Genomic DNA, 15,872 nt, shown 5'->3' with positions numbered 1-15,872 from the left:
TAAATTCAAAATAAATTAATGATCTGAATCCCAAAATGTATAACAGTACAAAGGGGATATGTGGTTTAATTTTTCTCCAGATGTGAATGGGGGATTGAGGGAATTCTTAATCAGCCATAATTCTGATGAAATTACAAGAGGTCTAATATTCATGTTAAGAAATTTCAATCCATTTTCATACCTAAAAAGCAACATGACCAGATTTAAAAGGAATGATGAGGTCAGGGCAAAATTATAGCATTCAATTTTTCTAATAAAAGCTTGACCCATAGAATGAATAAGAAATTAAATCAATTTTTAAGATTTAGTACCATTCTTCAGTACATAAATGTGGTCTTCCAAAGAAGAAATCCAGCCTCTCACTATTCAGTAAAAAATGTTCATGATTACTAAAAATTAAAGAAATACAAAATAAAGTAATATTGAGATATTGCCTCCCTTTCATTATATAAGAAAGCCTGGAAAAAATGAGATTGCTGATACAGTTGTAAAAAAACTGGCACACTAATGGTGAAGCTACACAGTAGTTTGATCCATACAAAAACAATAAGGAATCATTAAGAAGAGTTTCCAAACTTTCATGCACTAAGCCTTCTGTAAGGTTGATATGCTAAGGACACTATTGACCCTAAAAAATGTATACAACATTATTCTTAGCAGTACATTTTTTTAATTTTTATTTAATTAATTAATTTAGGATATTTTTCCATGGTTACAAGATTCATATTCTTTTTCTCCCTTCCCCCCAACCCCCTCCCATAGCCAATGAGCAATTCCACTGGGTTTTACATGTGTAATTGATCAAGGCCTATTTCCATATTATTAATATTTTTAGTTGTACTATTTAAGATAGCAAAAACAAATTGGAAATAAATCATATTCTATATTAGGGAAATGACTACATAAAGTACAGTGTACAAATGTTTCAGGATATTATTTTGCCACACAAAAGAATATGCAAAATATATATTTTTTTAAAAAAACTTGGAAAGACAATATGAAGTAATGCAGTTAGCCTTGTGGCATAATGGATAGAGCTCTAAGTCTGGAGTCGGGAAGCTTTGAGTCTAAATCTACCTTCATGTATTTACTGTCTGTGAGACTCTGAGCACATGACTTACTTCTACTTGTCTCAATTTCCCCATCTGATAATCAGTTCAAATCCAACCTGAGAGATTTAACCCTGTTTAACCCTGAACAATTCACTTAACTCTGTTTGCCTCAGTTTCCTCATATGTCAAATGAGCTAGAAAAGGAAATGGCAAGCCACTCTAGTGGCTTTCCTCAAACAGGAGAGTGTCCATGAAGAGATGGACACAATTGAAATGACTGAACAACAACAACAAATAAGGATACCAAGAGTACCTACTTTTCCATGAGGATAAGATTTAATAGTATTTGTAAAGCATTTTGCAAACTTTAAAGTGCTATATACAAACTAACTATGATGATGATAAAAAAGCAGTTACAAAAGAACAATATAAATATTGAATACAGCCCCACAAATATAAATCCCGGTGCACTTCATGTAGAATACATTGGGTCATTTTCAAGTTGTCTTTATCCATCATTGCCTAGAATGCTTATATGAAAGATAAAACAAAATTTATTTTAAAACAAAAGAGGAAAGAAATGGTTTATTAAACCATAATACCATAGTTTGGATAGTTCTTACTAACTAAACATTAGTTATTTCTCATCCTGTCCAAGCTTAGTAATATGCAAAATTTTGTAAGACCTTGAAACATACAGAGATCCTCCAAGGATCTGTTTTTGCTCCCTGATACACCGATGCACATTGTAATCCCAACCTGTGGTGCAGATTCCAATCCAAACATTACCTGTTACTAGTATATCCCACTACTTTCAGCATAAAAATATAAAGACAATCATTCCCTGAAAATCTAACTTTTATGAAGTGATCATTCTGTGAAATCTTAAACAACCGTTGGAAAAATAAATTAATGCAGAACACAACAACTTTTCCCATGATTCCTTAGCTACTGATATCCTTAAAGGAATCCTCAGAGACCTGAAAAATCATTTCCTTTTTTGTTATAGCCTACAAATTCTATGCATGGCAAAACTAATTCATCTTGCTACATGTCCTCTTTCAGGTATGTCAGCAGAGATTTATTGTATACTCTGGAAGAAATATACATTGAAATATGATTGTAAAGTTATTCTTCCTCAGAAGATTCTACTCCATGAATGTATAATTCAATACACATGGTTAAAATTGGGAGAAAGAGAAGAGGGTCTAGAGAAAAGAAAGGTCATCTGTTATCAGGAAAAGGTGAACTTTAAATTCAGAAGAGCTGAATTCAGATTCTGACTCCCATGTAATCTGAAAAAAGCAATGTTAGCACTACTTACTTCAGAGAGTTGCTGGGAAAGAACTTTGTGAAGCTAAATATATTATATGAAATGTGAGTTTTTATAATGATTTTTAAATATCCAAGTATATGGTAGATTATTCATACATATATTAGCATACACACAAAAATAGATAAATCTGTGTCATATTTGCATGTATGTAAACATGTGAAGTAATGAGGACATAAAATATTATAAATTCAAAAGGTGATATTAGTAAATTAAATTGTATTTAACTGAAGCCAGAAGTATCATCAGCTTTGTCCTTGGTGCAAAATGGCCATTTTATTTTTAAATGAAACCTAGAAAACAAAGCTTTGCATTTCTGATGTATCTCCTGATCTTTGGCTTATTGTGGTTCTTGTGGAGTCATTTCAATTGTATCCAATTCCTCATGACATCATTTTGGGGTTTTCTTGACATAGATACTGGAGCAGTTTGCTATTCACTTCTCCAGCTCATTTTACAGATGACAAGCTGACACAAAAAGGGTAACTGACTTGGTCAGGGTCACACAGCTAGTAAGGATCTGAGGGCAGATGTAAACTCTTGACAATGAGTTTTCATGATCTCAAATCCAATGCTCTATCTAATTTTGGGCAAGTTATTTAATTCCAATTGCCCAGGACTTTCTGTCCTTCTACCTTGGAACCAGTTACTAAGTATTGAATCTAAGGTGGAAGGTCAAGGTTGAAAAAAATGATGCTCACAAATGAAGGACTCAAATCACTTACTTTTTGGTCAAACACCTTAGTCATGCTTCCTGGTGACAGAAATTGTGTCTAGACCTTCTTTTGCATCTCTATACTACACTCCTCAGCCTATCATCTAATGATATAAATCACAGCCATTGTGATTTTCTCATTCTATGTGATGTTTGTCCATATTCTTTGCAAAACCTTCCAATGAAGGTCTTATATACTCCACATCACAGAAAATCCTGTAACCAGGAAGATGAGATTTGTTGTAGAAAAAAAATTGGTGAAAGCTTTCCTATTCTTTTTTTCATATATTCATCAAAGATTCTAATAATGTAAAAAAAGATTCCTGTAATGTGCATTTGTTAAAATCAAAGGTTTTATAGGTTAAATGGAGTTTTCCATGTACTCGATTCCTTTTTATATAGATACAGAAAGTAGTTTTGGTAAGTAATAATAATATTTATGATTTTTCCCTTTCTTTGGAATCTTCTCCTCTGAAACATCTTGAAAATTCATATATGTTTTCAGAAGTGTGTCCCACATCACCACCATTAGAAGAATGAATTTTTCTGTCTATTCACTTTTAATAAAGAGAATTTCCTCTAAATTGTTCACTATATTAGTATAATATCTGGACTAAAATATTATTACAGAGCTTTAAACTTTAAAAGAGGAAAAGGCCTCATTTGTCAAAATCATTTATAGCAGCTATTTTTGCAGTAGCCCAAAGTTGAAAACTAAGTTATATATTCACTATTAGGGAACAGCTAAACAAAAGATAACATGAGAATACGGGAATGCTCTTGTATTATAAGAAATGATCAAATGGAAATTTTCAAAAGAAACTAGGAAGACTTTTATGAATTGATGCAAAGTGAAGTGAGTAGAACCATGAGAATAATTTATATGACAACTTTGTAAAAAGAAAAAAAAACTTTAAGATATTTTAGAACTGTGATATATTCAATGATAAACCATGCTGCCAGAGGACTAGAGATAAAGCATGCTAGTCACCTCCTATCATAGAGGTGACACATTTAAAATGAAGACGGAGACAAACATTTTTGATCATGTCCAACGTGGGAATTTGTTTTGCCAGGCTATGAATATTTGTTGTGGGGTTTTTTGTTTACTGTTTAATAAGGCAAGAGGAGTGAGAGGAAGAGAGAATAAATATATGTAAATTAATATTTTAAACATAACTTCTTTAACTACGGTTCCTCATGTAGTATATTGGTTAGTGGACTGTCCATGTGTGATAGTTCCTCAGTCATCTTTGATGAAACTAAGTCACTCTCCCATTTTTGTGTCTTTGTCATACTTCTTCCAGTTTCCTCTTCAAACGCCCATGAAAACATAATGATTCAATAAAGTACTCAGTGCATGAACCATAATTTCCTCATTATATGACCAAATAGAAATATTAAACAGAGAGAAGGACAGAGGTAGAGAATTTGGGCAAGAGGCTTTGGGCAGTGAAAATTTGACAAGTATTTTTGTTTAAAACAACCTCATTATATGCAAATAACTATAAACCATGAACAAATGGATAAAATATTTATAGTATGTATAAGAAGTCTTACAGTGAGAGTTCTTAATGTGGGGTCTTTGAACATTTTTATATTTTTTCATAATTTTCATATATATAATTTATAATATAACATGTGACATGTTTTCATAATTTTGAGAATTTATTTTAGATAATAAATCAGTTTCATTTATTATTCTATCTTATTGTATGTATATTTAAAAATATAATTCTGAGAAGTGATACAATGACTTCATTTTAGACTGCCAAGGGGGTCCAGAACCTTAAAAAAAAAGAGGTTAAAAAACTCATTTTTAGAGCGGAAAGGGGCTTTAAAGTTCAGGCTAATAGAGTTGTAAGGGAATTAAGAGAAAAACTCATTCAAACTCTTCACTTTGTGGCAAAGAAAACTAAGTCCCATAAAGGGGAAGTCACTTACTAAAAGATGTCAATGATCCAAAATGATGTGATTATTACATTTTGTTCAAAAATACTAATGAAAGTATTTCTTTTTTGCTTGTGAAAACTACATCCCTGACTATTTTAAACAAGTTGATATTCAAGAACCAAGACACATTAAACATCAAAACCAAATCTAAAAAAAAAAAAAACAAGGGGGCAGCTGGGTAGCTCAGTGGATTGAGAGCCAGCCCTAGAGACGGGAGGTCCTAGGTTCAAATCTGGCCTCAGCCACTTCCCAGCTGTGTGACCCTGGGCAAGTCACTTGACCCCCATTGCCTAGCCCTTACCACTCTTCTGCCTTGGAGCCAATACCCAGTATTGACTCCAAGATGGAAGGTAAGGGTTTAAAAAAAACAAACAAACAAACAAACAAACAAAACCCAGAAAGGCTTCCAATAGCATGTTGATGCTCATTCACACAAAACAAATGTATACTTAATGGGTGATGTCAAGCTCCATGGCAAGACATATATATTTATTTGCTTCTGAATTTGGGCCATGGAGGTAAGCATCCAAGCAATAATGTGGAGCACAGCAATTAATCACCAGGGACATTTCATTGTCAGTGAACATAAATCAAAAGGCAAGTGTTTTACTCACTGAGTGATATGTAACTACCATTAACATGGAGAGAAAATCTGATGCTTGTCAGTGGCCAGTTGTATTTTGTACTCTTCTGACAAATAAGAGGCAGTATGTCTCACATGGATGCCTTCCAGCCAAGGATTTATTTCCTTTTCCAAATATGCCTAGATAATACAACAAAGCTGGAGTATAAACCCTCACCACCTGGGCAGAAGGATGTATAAGGAAAAAAAATAAATAATCTTAACATGAATATAAATTGACCAAAAATATGACATGCTTGAGATAATAATAGGTCCTGTGTATACAAAATTTTAAGGCTGGCAAATCACTTTCAAATAAATCATTTCACAAGAACTTTGGGAGGTAGATGCTATGGCTCAAAGAGGAACATGCCCAGAGTCACTCAGGTAATAGTTATTTGAGGTTGAATTTGAGTGTCTTCTTAGTTCCAAGTTCTGTGTTCTCTCTGCTGTCTTGCAGTCCATTTGCTAACAATGCTACTAAAAACATTGCCAATATCAAACTAATAATAGGAAAGACAATGTATATTTATTTTAATTCTTTCCTCATCAATTTTAGGGGTACCACCTAGTCTGTCTCTTTATTACCCCCCCCTTCCAGCACCTTGTTAAGAACACAGAATAAATCCAAGTCTGACTATGACAGTATGATGATAGATGGATGAACTGATGGAGAGACAGATGGATGATAACAATAACAAATGACATAAGCTCCTTTAAGGCAGCAATTTTTTGTCTTTGTATATCCCCGGTGCCTAGCTAAAAGGGACATCTGAGGCTATTTAGTATAAATTCTTCATTTTATTGATGTAACGCAAATCAGTTAAGTGACTTGTCCAAGGTCATACTGGTAATAAACTTTAAAGATGGAATTTAATCTAACTCTAGAGACATTTCCCCTTCCATTGTACCATGCTATCTATATGCCTTGGAAATTTTTTCTCATTATTAAATACACTACAATACTGTTCACAGCGATCATCTCCTATCAAGAAATACACATATATTGGAGTTCTCCATACCAGATGGCACAAAGAGTGTCCTTTCTCCAAGGTTTAAAGACATTGACAGTGAGAAGGGGAGAGCAGCCCACAGAGGCATCCCTGTCATGAGCTGACCTCAAGAGTTCCTGTTCACACAAAGGCTTAAGGGGACCTAATCAACAATATTCATTTACTTGTAAACACTGTCTACACAAAGAATTCAAAGATAAACCATAGCCAAAGCTGTTTGTTGGCCATATTCTGCTTTGGTAGAGTTAAATTAATGAGTTTATATAACTTCCCTTTCCTCTTAGGGAAAGGAACCAAAGAAAAACTTTAAATTCTCCTCAGTGAATTCTTTGCCTGGATCAGACCCAGCTACAGGGATTTATTATACGAGTCACTTAGCTTTATAGCCTCTATCCTGCAGTTGGCGTCATTGTCTAAAGGCAGACCTTATTATTTGCCACATACATTTTATATGCACTATTACTGTTTCATTCACTGTTACTAAAGGAGAGAAAAGATTAAAATCCCCATAAAATGCATACTAAGAATTCCCTAGAGTGAGTAGACCCAAAAACTCCGTGAGACACATTTATCGAATTCATAACCATGAGTATTAATCTCCTTGAGGTGCGTACATTAAGGGATTTTTTAAAGTAGGTTGTTGACTCAACAGAACTGCTGGGCTTTATTGAGAAAATGTGTATTTAGGCCATTTGAATATAGATGTAGTACTTTCCTGACAGACAAGAATGAGGAAAACAAACCAATTGCAACCCATCATTCAAACCCTTTGGTAAATGTTCACAATTATATCATAGTGTTCATTGACTGAAAATATTCCTGCTGAACCAGGAATAGGAATTTGGGGACTTGGAGCAAATACAACAAACTGTTACCCTTTTGAGTCTGAGAGATCATCTACAGGGGAAAGATAGAGCCCCAGGGTGTGAGTGCAAGGTTGACTAGAAAGAAGAGGTTGGTTGTGAAGAGGGGAAGCCTGACCTCTGGGAGCTCCTTCTTTTAACAAAGTTATCAAATATTCAAGTGTTTACTTATTATTCTAATAGCTCTGTTTGCTCATCATATGAAAGTTCCTCCGATGAAGCAGGATGATATATCCATGCCAGCCCACAGTCAATATTTTAATGAAATATTCCTCCTAAATAAGTGAAAAGCTTGGTGGTTTCCAGAATTTCAGAATATTTTCAAGTACAATGCCTAATTGAGCACCCTAAGGGGAAAAATGCTTGTCACCCTATCCCTAGTTGTGACTGTGCTATTACCCCACAAAAAAATTAACATTGAGAAAAAAAAAGCAAATGAACTCTGATGAATTAGGAAATGTCCTTAACTCAGCAGAAAATTAGGAACTATGGGTAGTAGATAACAAAGCCTCTGTTAGCTTTGATGAAATACACTCCCCTCTTTGGTACAAAAGATGTTTAATTTTAACCCTTCATTAAATCATTTGCATAAGAAGACTGTGTTTAATTATCTTCCCCAGGACTTGGCATAGTACAAGACCTGTGATGCATTGACACTAATAAAGCCAGTATTTCATGGGGGTCAGAAGAAAGTATAAAGCAGTGATGGCGAACCTTTTAGAGAGGCAGGTGATGATCTCAGCACATGTGGAGATGGGGAGAGGAGCAACCCTACCCCACATCCCTTTGACTTTCTATTAATGAACTCTGGCAAACTCTGTGCTGAGGTGATAGTAGGCATGCCCACAGAGAGGGTTCTGAGTGCCCCCTCTGGCATACATGCCATAGGTTTGCCACCATGGGTATAGAGTATAATACAGAAATTATATAATTTTTATGTTATGTTATTATTAATATTTTATAATTATATGTTAATATTATATGTAATAGAAATTTTATATAGTAAAAAAATGTAAAATGAGTTCAACCCCCTCACTTTAAAGAAGAGGAACCCAAGACTTAGAGAGGGCTATGACTTACCCAAGATCACATCACAAGATAATGAGAGTCTTCCACTCTTCCAGGGTTTGTTCTACTTTATTACTCTACCTTCTTCTTCTACATAGCACATTGTTACAGTATAACTGTCAGGTATTCAAGAATACATATTGTTGGTTGATTTGTTTCTGGTGGTAAGTTGTTTTTTAACAAGCTAGAAAGTAAAAGTTCCCACTTTCAATGAAACCCTAATTTCAGTAATATAAATCCCTTACCTCAGAGGCTTTGATTTTAAACAAAGATATTCTTTTCTTTCATTCCATCCCCCTCACTCCCACAAAAAATTATACTGTCCTTAGCAAATTCAGTATTTTCAATCTTGCCAGTAGACCAGAATGAATATCAACACTGACTCTATCTCCAAAAGGTTTCTCTCTAAATGATTCCTATATTCCTTAATCATATCCCATATTATACTTCTCAGAAGGAAGATCTGCAGATAAGCCATTTATTTCTGAATAGTCAGGATGATCGTAAACTTAGATCTGGAATGAAGTTTAATATAACGGAGTAAAACCCCCTTATTCTGCAGATGAAGAACCCAAGAGATAGTAGAGTGAATGACTGACCAAGATCACACAGGTACAGATAGTTGGAACTGATATGCAAAATTAGGTTTTTTGGCTCCAAAGCTAGTGCTCATTTCACTTCAGGAAGCAGCTTTTTCCCAATTAATTAGTTCAATTAATAGAGCCAATTAATTAAAACATTTCTATTGTGTTCATGTTCTAATGAAATCAGGGGTCTCGGTAATATATGATGGGATACATTCCTGCAAAATTCACTCCATTGATAAAGGTGAAAATTTTTGCTAACTGAATTTTCCAAAAGATTACAATTGAAGTTACTGTTCCATATCAAGATGTTTCTTTGATTGGATCTATTATTTTTTTTTACAATACTGTTACATTTCAGGATATATGGGTCTTCAAAGAAGGCTGGGTAAGCTGCTTTACCCTTTTGGTATTCCCCTGCTCCCCAGATTTCACCTATAGTTCCATGAAGCTGTCACATGCATAGTGATTGCCCTTCAGTAAACCATCTTGCAAGTCAAACCAGATTGGTGATAACCAACAGGCATCAAACCTGTCAGTAAGTAAGCAAAATCTCCACTCCAGGCATGTGAAGACTGACTTCTCCAGTGTCATGGGCATTTGAGAATGATTCCTTCCAACAATCTTGAAGGTGGCTAAAGCAGGTGTTGTGATGTGCCTAGGGCTTGGTTACACATTGAAGAAGCTAGGGTCATCTGCTGCATCCCAAGCCATTACCAATCCTCTTGACTTTTGTTTTGCCACTGGACTTCAATAACTCTATAATGGAGAGTGAGGCCAAAGACGCTGTGCAACTCTGCCTCACAAATCCAATTAATGACCAAGCTAAAAGAAGACATCAACAATGATGTCATTTTGGTCCTCAGAACATGAAGGACTAAAGCCAATATTTCAGGAACCACCTTAATTGAATCATATACCACCAAGAATTAAAATGCTTCCCTTATCCCCATTCTCTTGTAAAAATCTCTTTTTAAGAAGGTGAATCAGAATTTCAGAAAGGTTAGCAAAAATGGAATGACTTTCTCTTTTTATTCATAGCTTGAACAGACTCTAGGGATTTTATCTCAACTCATACTATGAATGATAAACTAAATTTCTCTAAGCAAGATTGAAGGGTTAGGAATATCCTTTTCTACTAGTATTGGCTCAAGTCCCAATTCTAATCTATTATTAAATGCAATATCAATCACTAGTTTCAGTTTGATTCTCTCCTTTATCATCAATACCATCCAATGATTAGGGCTATTGTCTTTAACCAATTAACATTAATTAACATTTACAAAAGGATAATTATTGAGCAGATAAAGAAAGAATTGAATGCTACAAAGCTAATGATCTAAATTATTCACTTGCTTGTAGAATCTAGTGACTACATCTTGGCTGCTAAGTTTTTCATTCTCTTCTAGTATGGATCCCAGAGGATGTTCCTCACATGGCACAGCTGCCAGCAAGTTCTGGTATAGAGTTCCATTTATTGATTCTTCCAATCTTTCAAAGCTCAAAAATCACAGGCAAGTCTGTTCCATCTACACTACTCTTTAAGCTAAGATCAAGAAAGAACAAATAGAAAGAGGCAAAGAACAGATATGATGTATTCACAACTATATGTCAGATCTGATGAGGAGATAGGCAGCTGGCAGCGGAAGGGTGATCCTCTCATTGCATCTGATATTTCTGCCCCCATCTGAAGATTTAGAAAACACCTTATTTTGATAATAACCAGGAAATACAGAGAGAGTTGGCCCAATGAGAGTCTTTTAAAAGCACATCCAAATCTATCTCAGCAAGCAATTAAAAAGACAAACCATAATTAGATAGGAATCAGTCATAAAATAACTCTCCATGCTCTCAAGCAGAGAACAGAACCCTCCATTGCACATAGCCAGAAGACTCTCCAAATATCCACATACATCTTTCCAGGACTGAATCCTTATTGGCCAGTCCCCCATTATATTTCAATTTCTGGTAAAGGATCTGATTCTGAGATTTCAAAAAGCCACCCACCTCTTGTCCTAAGTCAATACCTTTCTGATGATACTTCACTTCTTTTTTTTTTCAATTAACAAAAAGTGATTTTCTTAACATAACAGAGGAAGGATATAGCTCAACAAGGATATATATGTCAAGAACATCATAGGTTGATTTAGTGAATTGAATCTCCCCTTCCTCTAAATTACTTATCATAGCCTTTTAGCCAAATCTCAGAGCCAAGCTATAGCCTTTATGTATTCTTTATGTATTCTTTCTTTTATGTGACTTGGAAAGGATATCAACCACTTGATTTCTGAGACTCCTGAGCTCATATTTCTCATTAATATATTCTGAATACCTTTTGTTAGGGGGGAGAAGCATATTTCTTTTCATTGCTCTGTAATTTAAATTTAGAATTTCTGTTCCACAAACAAAACATTTCATCTTTCAGCTCTAGGCAATCTTTCTGGCTGTTCCCTAAGCCTACTACTGACTTTTCTGGTTTTCTTTAAATCCCAACTAAAATCCCACTTTCTTTTTTTATTGTTTAAAATACCACATTTTTCAACAGACATAGCTTTAGATTGCTTAGTTTAATTAACCATCCAAAATCAATGATATTTATCTAAGAACAAAACAAATTAAACACCCAAAATAATTCTCACTTCTCACTTTGGTAGGCACCTATCTCCATCTTTTCCTAGATTATGCAGGTATCATATAAAGCATATTATTTCCATATTGTTCACATAAAAGAACACTCATATAAAAATAAAACTCTGTAGAAATGCAGAAGAAAGACATATGATTGATCGCATGGTTTGATGGGTATATGATTGGGGATTTTGACTTTAAATAATCACTCAATTGCAAATATTAATATGGAAAGAAGTTTTGAACAATTATATATATATATATATATATATATATATATACCCCCAGTGGAATTGCTCATCAGCTCAGAGAACAGGGAGGGAAGAAAGGAGGGAAAGAACATGAATCATGTAACCATTTGAAAATATTCGTAATTAATTGATTAATTTTTCAAAATAAAGTCCTTCAAGACATAAAAAACCTCCAAATAAACAACCAAATAAGCTGAAATGAAAAATAGTATGTTTTGATCGGTATTCCAACTCCAGCAGCTCTCTCTCTGGATATGGAGAGCATTCTTTGTCATAAGTCCTTCAGAATTGTCATGGATTATTGTAATACTGAGAGTAGCTAAGTCTTTTATGATTGATTAGCCCACAATATTGCTGTTACTGTATAAAATGTTCTCTTGGTTCTACTTAATTCATTCTGCATCAGTTCATGTAACTCTTTGTACCACTTTCTGAAATCCTCATTTTCATCAATTCTTAAAGTACAATTGTATTCCATCATCATCACATGCAACAATTTGTTCAGCTATTTCCCAATTGATGTACCCCTCAATTTCCAATTCTTTGCAACCACAAAAAATGCTCCTATAAATATTTTTGCATAAGTGGATCCTGTCCCTTTTTTTAATCTCTTTGGGATATAGTAGTAGTGGTAGTCTCTCAGTGACCGAGAATGACTATTGTCTTTGTGCAGTTCCATCTATGGTGTACCCTCATGTGGCTTTGGAGTCCAAAGGCTGAGGTGCAGAGTTTGTGGCACACGGGGCATGGGACGCCAGTTGTTACGGGAGGTGCGGTTGTGGCCTGGTGTCGGCGTTCACGCGCAGCGGCAAGACGTCGATGTCGCTCATCTTCAAAGGAGGTGGCGGCCTGGTGAATGTGGGTTCGCCAGCTGCTTCTGTCAGAGGCAGCAAGTTCTAGTTGCTTTGGTGTAATGCCAGCCCACTTCAAGTTGGACTTTAGCTGATCCTTGAATCTTCTCTTTGGTTGGCCTTGTTTCCTGAGTCCAGCTGACAGTTCACCATAGAATACCTGTCTTGGTATTCGCTGTGGGTCCATGCGGATGACGTGCCCAGACCATCGTAGCTGGGTTTGGAGGACCAGGACTTCGATGCTGGTGGAGTTGGCTCTGTCGAGGACTTCCTGGTTGGTGATTCTGTCCTGCCATCTGATCCTCATGATTGACCGGAGAGAGAATTGGTGGAATTGCTCCAGCTGTTTCATGTGCTTCCGGTACAGTGTCCATGTCTCGCAACCATACAGGAGCAAGCTGAGGACCACTGCGTTATACACTTTGAGCTTCGTCGCAGTGCTTACACCGCTGTGTTGGAGGACTTTGGAGAGCAGCCGCCCGAGTGCCTGGCTGGCCTTTTGGATCCTGGCATTAATCTCGTGGTCTAGGGACCCGTCGTTGGCGATGGTGCTGCCCAGGTACTTGAAAGTGTTGACGTTAGAAAGCTGCGTGCCGTCGATTGTAATGCACGGCTGGTTCGTTGGCCTCCCTGGTGCAGGTTGGAACAGCACCTCTGTTTTGCTGAGTCTGATAGTCAGGCCAAACAGTTTTGTTGCAGTTGGGAACCTGTCCACAGTGGTTTGGAGATGATTTTCTTGGTGGGCCATGAGAGCACATCTGCACATCTGCAAAGAGAGCTGCCAGGATGAGTCTCTCTGTTGTCTTTGTTTTTGCAGTCAGGCGGTGAAGGTCAAATAGTGAGCCATCCAGTCGGTATTTGATGTAGACGCCCAGGTCTAGATCCATCACAGCATGTCGTAATACTTGGGTGAAAAATAGGTTGAATAATACCGGAGCGAGGATGCAGCCTTGTTTCACGCCATTGGAGATGTTGAAACGATCGGAAGTCTCTCCACCAGATAGGACTTCCCCTGTCATGTCGACATGAAAGAGCTGGATCAGTTTGACGAATTTTGCAGGGCAACCGAGCTTGCTAAGGATCACCCACAATGCGTCCCTGTTCACTGTGTCGAACGCCTTTGTCAGGTCTATGAAGAAAATGTAGAGACTCAGGTTCTGCTCAAGGCATTTTTCCTGCATTTTCCTCACCGTGAAGACCATGTTGATGGTGCTGCAAACTGGTCGGAAGCCACATTTTGATTCAGGCAGGTTCTGCTCTGAAACAGATGACAGGAGTCTGTTGAGTATAACACGGGCGAGGATCTTTCCAGCAGTGGAGAGAGTGAGATGCCTCTGTAGTTGTCACAGGCTGTTTGTGCGCCTTTGTTCTTGTATAGGGCTATGATGGAGGCATCTCTGAGTTCTGGGGGCATGTCTTCCTCTTCCCATATGCTGGTCAGCACTATGTGGAATGCCTGGAGCGCCTTTCCATTTAAGGCCTTGTACACCTCGGTTGGGATACCGTCTTTACCAGGTGCCTTGCCTGCACTCATTTGTTGAATGGCTTTTTGGACTTCCTCTATTGAAGGAGGGACGTCAAGTTGTTCAATGGTGTGGTTTTGGGGGATCTGGTCAAGGGTGCTTTGGTCGACTGAAGAGGGTTGGTTGAGAAGCTGACTGAAGTGTTCTTTCCACCTATTGCTCATGCCTTTTTTATCTTTTATGAGAGTGTCACCATCAGAGGATAGCAAGGGAGTAGTGGTGGGTTTTAATGGCCCATAGACAGTCTTGAGGGCACTGATATATTGTTTGTAGTTTTTTGTATCAGCAAAATGCTGGATTTCTATACAGACCTAGTAATGATATTATTGGATCAAAGAGAATGCATTGTTTTATAGCCCTTTGGCCATAGTTCGAAATTGTCCTTCAAGGTGGATTAGTTACACTCCACCAACAATGCATTAGCATTCCAATTTTGCTATATACCCTCCATATTTATCATCTTCCTTTCTGTCATATTGGACAATCAGATAGGTGTAAGTGGTATCTAAGAGTTGTTTTAATTTCCATTTCCCTAAACAAGAGGGATTTAGAACATTTTTTCATATGATTATTAATAGCTTTGATTTCATTTGAAAACTGCTTGTTCATATTTTTCACCATTTGGCAATTAGAGAATGGCTTGTATTCTTATAAATTTGACTTAGTTCTCTATATATTTGAAAAATTCAACCTTTATCAGAGAAACATGTTATGATTTTTTTATTTTTGCCTTCTAATCTTGGTTACATTGGTTCTGTTTGTACAAAAACTTTTAAATTCAATATAGTCAAAATTATTCATTTTACATTTTATAATGTGCTTTGCTTCATGTTTGGTCATAAATAAAAAGCTCCATAGATTTGACATGTAAATTATTCTTTGTTCCCATAACTTACTTATGGGATCACCTCTTTTGTCTAAATCATATATCTATTTTGACTTTATCTTAGAATAGAGCCGGGGTCCCCAAACTACAGCCCGCCGGCCACATACGACCCCTGAGGCCATTTATCCAGCCCCCACAATACTTCTGGGAAGGGGCACCTCTTTTATTGGTGGTCAGTGTGATTGGTAGACATGAAAATTTAGGAGAGGTGACATAAGAGAAAAATTTTCTTTAAAAGGAAGGGGTAAAAAGTCAGTTCAAGGTAATTCAGTTTAGAGAGGAATTTCAGTTCGGAGTGGAAGAACCCAGCTCAGAGATGGTCTTGTGATGAGTGATAAAGACTGACTAGCTCTCCCTTAGGCTCAGGGAGGCCACTTTGGCCTAGGTCTTTAACTACTGCTTGGCTCAGCCTGAGCCAGAGCAGTTTAAATTAATTCTCTCTCTCTTTCTCTATCTCTCTCTCTTTCCCTTAATTCTTTCTCTCTTTATTAATTAAAGTCTCCATAAATCCCAGCTGAATTGGGTAATTT

This window comes from Monodelphis domestica, chromosome 7, assembly GCF_027887165.1.
Source record: "Monodelphis domestica isolate mMonDom1 chromosome 7, mMonDom1.pri, whole genome shotgun sequence".
In the NCBI taxonomy this organism is placed as follows: Eukaryota; Metazoa; Chordata; class Mammalia; order Didelphimorphia; family Didelphidae; genus Monodelphis; species Monodelphis domestica.
The sequence above is the reverse complement of the archived record's forward strand: the minus strand, read 5'-3'. Positions refer to the sequence as shown.